Source organism: Helianthus annuus, chromosome 5 (genome assembly GCF_002127325.2).
Source record: "Helianthus annuus cultivar XRQ/B chromosome 5, HanXRQr2.0-SUNRISE, whole genome shotgun sequence".
Classification (NCBI taxonomy): domain Eukaryota; kingdom Viridiplantae; phylum Streptophyta; class Magnoliopsida; order Asterales; family Asteraceae; genus Helianthus; species Helianthus annuus.
This window is the reverse complement of record NC_035437.2, coordinates 122,922,183-122,927,508: the sequence shown is the minus strand read 5'-3', so window position 1 is coordinate 122,927,508 and position 5,326 is coordinate 122,922,183. Positions and strand designations below refer to the sequence as shown.

Sequence of the window (5,326 nt, the reverse complement as noted above, 5' to 3'; positions counted from 1 at the left end):
CCACGATGGGTGCACTTGCCCATATGTGTCTTTAGTGTTAGTAAATATCGTGTTTTATAAATTTAAAACTTGGCTAAAAGTGTAAAAAGGGCTTAAAATATATACCTAAAACATATACACACTTACGCACATCAAGTTTTTGGCGCCGCTGCCGGGGACATAAGGATTTTAAGAAAGTTAGGAATCAACGGTCTAATAATTTTTTTTATTTTCTTTTTAGTTTTTTAGGATTTTCTTAATTTTTCAGCTTCTGCAGAGCTCAGCACGGGCCGTGCTTGGTCGGACACGGGCCGTGCCCAGCAGTATCACTGGCAGTTTTTATTTTCCGAGTTACAGAGGGCTGAGCATGGGGCCGTGTCGGTGCAACACGGGGCCGTGTCCAACTTTCCAGTAAGAGGGATCCGGAAAACAATCGCTGTATCTCCGACCACGGGTCGTGTTCACTGAGCACGGGGCCGTGGTGAACTTTCTGACCAACGTTCTTTTCTGTTTTTATTGCAGGACATGGAACCAAACGCCACATCTGAAACTTCTACGTAGTGTATGAGCTCCAGTTCTAATAAAGACATAAAAGAACCCCTAGAAGAACCCGAACGCTTTCTCAGAAAAAGACTTAAAGCTAAAAACCAAGAGAGAGTTTCGGGGGAACCACTTCCAATGGCGGACCAACGTACCCTCATGGATTACCTACGACCCACCGTAGGTAATCTCGGCGCCGCTATCAATACACCGAATGTCGAAGCCAATAACTTCAAACTTCGGCCACATTTGATACAAATGCTTCAAAACTCCGCAACCTTCCATGGGCTTGCGGATGAGGATCCCCATCTACATATTACTAATTTCTTAGAAATATGTGATACCTTTCGGATCAATGGAGCATCAAATGACGCCATCCGCCTCAGAATGTTTCCTTTTTCACTAAAGGACCGAGCAAAAGCTTGGCTCAACGCCCTCCCAGTTGGATCGGTAAACACCTGGGATGAACTATCCCAAAAATTTCTATATAAGTATTTCCCTCCCGCTAAAACGGCTAAATTAATGACTGAAATTAATACATATTCACAAGAGGACGGGGAATCCTTATATGAAACTTGGGAAAGGTTCAAGGAGCTATTGCGAAAGTGTCCTCGTCATGGTCTTGCGATATGGCAACAAGTATCCACTTTCTATAATGGGTTGTTGCCACACACAAGACAAACACTTGACTCTAGCTCCGGGGGACTTTTAGGTAACCGCCGCCCACATGAAATATATAATCAAATTGAGGAAATTGCTCAAAACAATTTTCAGTGGCACACTCCCCAAGGTAATAAATCTATTGCCCCGGGCGCCCATAAGGTTGATGAAAGCACTTCTTTACAAGCCCAAATCGAGGCCCTTTCTTCAAAAATTAAAAAAGTTAGAAATGGCAAAACCGGTCTCGATTATGGCCTGTGAAGGGTGTGGTGGGCCACATGAAAATTGGAGTTGTATGAAAGAAACAGACGATCAACCAGAATCGGTAAACTACATTGATAATAGACCTAGGCCGTCGGGTCCTCCAACGAGTACCTACAACCAAGGATGGCGTAACCACCCTAACCTTGGTTGCAGAGAACCCGGCAATAGTAGTAACCAACAAAACCCAAACCAACGAACAAACTTTCAACAACCAAGAAACGAGTCACAAAATTTCCTTCAACAACAAGGTGGACGAGAGAGGCTTGAAGATACCGTATCTCGCCTCATCTCCGACACTGAAAAGAAAAACTCGGATCGATTTCAACAATTGGAATCGAATTTTAGAAATCAAGAAGCTAGTATACAAAACATTGAAAAACAATTAAATCAACTAGCCCAAAATTTCTCCGAGAGACCACAAGGCGCGTTACCAAGTAATACCGAAACAAACCCAAAAGCTCAAGTTCATCTCATAACACTAAGAAACCGTACCGTGGGTCCCGTGGAAGCTCCGCCGCCACCAACCGAGGAAAGCACAACCCCACCCCAACAAGATAAGGCTTCTCCTCTATTTCAAGAGCCCACCAAGGCTCCTCCGGTTCCATACCCCGGTAGGTTGATTCGTCAAAAGACCAATGAGCAATTCGCAAAATTCGAAAGTCTGCTAAAACAATTGCATGTTAATATTCCTTTCATAGAAGTCTTAACTCAAATGCCTAAATACTCAAAATTCATGAGGGACTTCCTCACTCATAAAATGAAAATTGAATCATTGCAATTATTTAACCTAGGCGAAGAATGCTCCGCCCTCGTACTCAACAAACTTACCCAAAAGAAGATTGATCCCGGAAGCTTCACAATTCCTTGCTCGATCGGGGATTCCCCCATTCGTAATGCACTAGCCGACCTTGGGGCTAGCATTAACCTCATGCCCGCATCAATGTTCAAACGACTCGGCCTAGGAAAAACAAGCCCTACCAAGATGAGTATACAACTTGCTGATAGATCCATCAAATACCCGCAAGGTGTCACTGAAAATCTATTGGTCAAAGTCGACAATTTCGTCTACCCGGCCGACTTTGTCATACTAGATATGGAAGAAGACACCAAAGTCCCCCTCATACTAGGGAGGTCATTTCTAGCCACCGCGCAAGCAGTGGTAGACATGAATGACGGAACACTCACTTTAAAATATGGGGATAAGGAAGTAAAGTTCGGGGTTGGGAAGAGAATAGAAGACGATGACCCGGTCGATTACATGAAGGTTATTGATTCGAGTTTGGATGATGCTCTCCGACAGTGCAACATGGGATGCAAAACATCCCACTCGGAAAACATATAACCTCACCTTGGGTCTAGCCAAGGACCCTTATAAACGTGGCGCACCATGGAGGCATTCCGCGGAACTATCCTTAGTTTAGTTTAATCTTTTAGTTTAATTTTAATTTGCAGGAATAAAACACACTCGAGATGGTGAAGGATAATAAGGGAAACGAGAAACATAGCCCCATGCACGAAAACAGGGCCATCCGACAACAATTTCTTCATTACAGTAAGCTCAGCACGGGCCGTGTCCGCCCAACACGGCCCCGTGCTGTACATCCTGCAGAAAATTGCCCAGTTCAAGTAACTGGACACGAGCCGTGTTCACTGAACACACCCCCGTGTCCAGGCTTCTGTTTCTTTTCTTTAATTTTTGTCACTGGCACTTGAACACGGGGCCGTGCTCGGTCACCACGGGGCTGTGTCCAGGGTGCCAGTAACATAAAATTTTGCCTTTAACACCATTTTACACATTCAATCAACCTAAAAACTTATTTTTGGGACACATTGAGGACAATGTGTAATTTAAGTGTGAGGGATGCTAAAACCTTGAATCTTGCAAGTCCTAATAACAAGCCTTACACAAAACTCTATTGGAACCGCTAATCACCCCAAATTTTTTCAAAAATTTTCATTTTTTTTACTTGTCTAAGTTTAAGTTGGGAATTCAAGTTCTAACAAGGTTATATTTTTACAAGTTTACAACCGATAGCGTCGTGATAAAAAGAACCAACATAAGAAAATTACGAAAAGGCATGACAAACTTAGTTAAAATTTGATTATATATACTTGATCACTTAAAAACCCCTTTCCCACAAAAGTGAGTTTTGAGCCTTTAACGAGCATACAAATATATATCTTTACACTAAATGCTCATTTTTCGTTTCTTGTGTGAATAGCCGCTTGGTTCGTACGACTCTAGAAATTGCCACAACAATACATTCCCGGTCCTTACCAACTTAAACCCGAGTAAGTAAATGATGGAGGCATTAGGACTAACCCTTTTTCTTTCTACACCATTATTTTTCATTTTTTTTACCACCTACCCAAAATCCCCCTAGTTAACCCCTTTAAGCCTAAACCTTTTCATTTCTTAACCCAAAACCATCACCCTTTTTACCCACCTAAACCTTTTTATTTTTAACCCTTTATTTTAGTAACAACATTCGGTTTTCTAATGACTATTCCTTATCAAATATATATATTTTGATGAAACCAAACAAACAAACAAGTTCATCAAAAATAACTTTGTTTGAAACAAGTGGTTCATCAAAATAAAATAAAAATACGAAAAAAAAAGTCTTTCAAAAACCGACGTTTGTTACGCTTTTCACCCTTTTTACTAACCACTAACCCAATCACCCACCTTTAGCCCAAGCCTAACCCTTCACCCAAAAAGTCCTCTTGATATTTACAAAGGTATATAGTTAAAAAGGAGGAGGATTGATTGCTTGGCAAGCTTATGGTAGGAGTAAGTTCCATGCCGCTCTCGAGTGATTCACTAAAAATACACCTTCTGCCGAGTGTTGAGTGATTCCCCCGTAAGGTATGTGAACTTATATATAAATGGAATTTTAAAGAGGTATGTTATGCCCTAATAAATAATTTATCTTATGAAACGTTTTTAATAAATCATGACGAATAGGATTGTAAATAAATAAAAATAAAACCTAAATAATCTTGGAATTCCCGACACTCTATGACAAGCCCAAAAACCTTTTCTTCTACCCATTCCATTTGGGAGTGAATAAAGCCACATTATAAAGAGTTTTGCTTGAGGACAAGCAAAGATTCAAGTGTGGGGTTATTTGATGTGCACAAAATGCAACATATAAATTACATCAATTGTGGCTTAAAACTAACCCTTTTTTAGTACTAATGTTGGAAAAAGTGTGCTTTTGTCTTCCTTTTGTATTTTCAGGATTAAATGAGCTCAAAATAACAAAAGAAGCAAAAAGACAGCAAGATCTAACATAAATACAAGAAAATGAACAAAAGTGATATGCCCGACCCCCCGACAGGATCTTCCCAAGCAAAACAGAGAAGACAGAAGACTGAACACGCCCCGTGCTCAGCGAGCACGGGGCCATGCCCAAGAAGCAGCAGAAAAGACAAACCTATAGAAGCTTCTACTGCCCACCACGGGGCCGTGCCCAGCGGACAAGGGGGCGTGGTCAAGTTGCTGCAGGCGCATTTATTGTAATTGCGAATTACAATTAATGAAGAGAGAGTGTGTCAGATGGACACGGGGCTGTGCCCAGCGGGCACGAGGCCGTGCCCGAGCTTCTGTTCAGCCTATAAATAGGAGTGTTTAGAGCTCTTGCAACTCATCCCTTGGCACACCACCTCTCTCACACTTCACCCACCACCCACCACCACCATAACACCATCATCCACCACCATCATCCATTGTCCATCATAGAGTGTGTGAGTCGTCTCGGGATCCAAGATTGATCGTAAGAGTTCTTGACAATCAAAGGCCATGTTTGCCTAAGTCTCTTACATCACTTGGTGAAGACAAGTGTTTAGTGTAATACTATTTATTTTTAATCTTTTGCAT

At 41.7% G+C, this 5,326-nt stretch overlaps 1 non-coding gene across 1 annotated transcript; it reads right to left on the bottom strand.

Moving 5' to 3' along the window:
• Nucleotides 1–1,035: 1,035 nt before the first annotated feature.
• LOC118492712 lies at nucleotides 1,036–1,142 on the bottom strand. Its single transcript, XR_004894714.1, has one exon. It is a non-coding gene; the product is annotated as a small nucleolar RNA R71 (small nucleolar RNA).
• Between the last annotated feature and the right edge of the window lie 4,184 nt (nucleotides 1,143–5,326).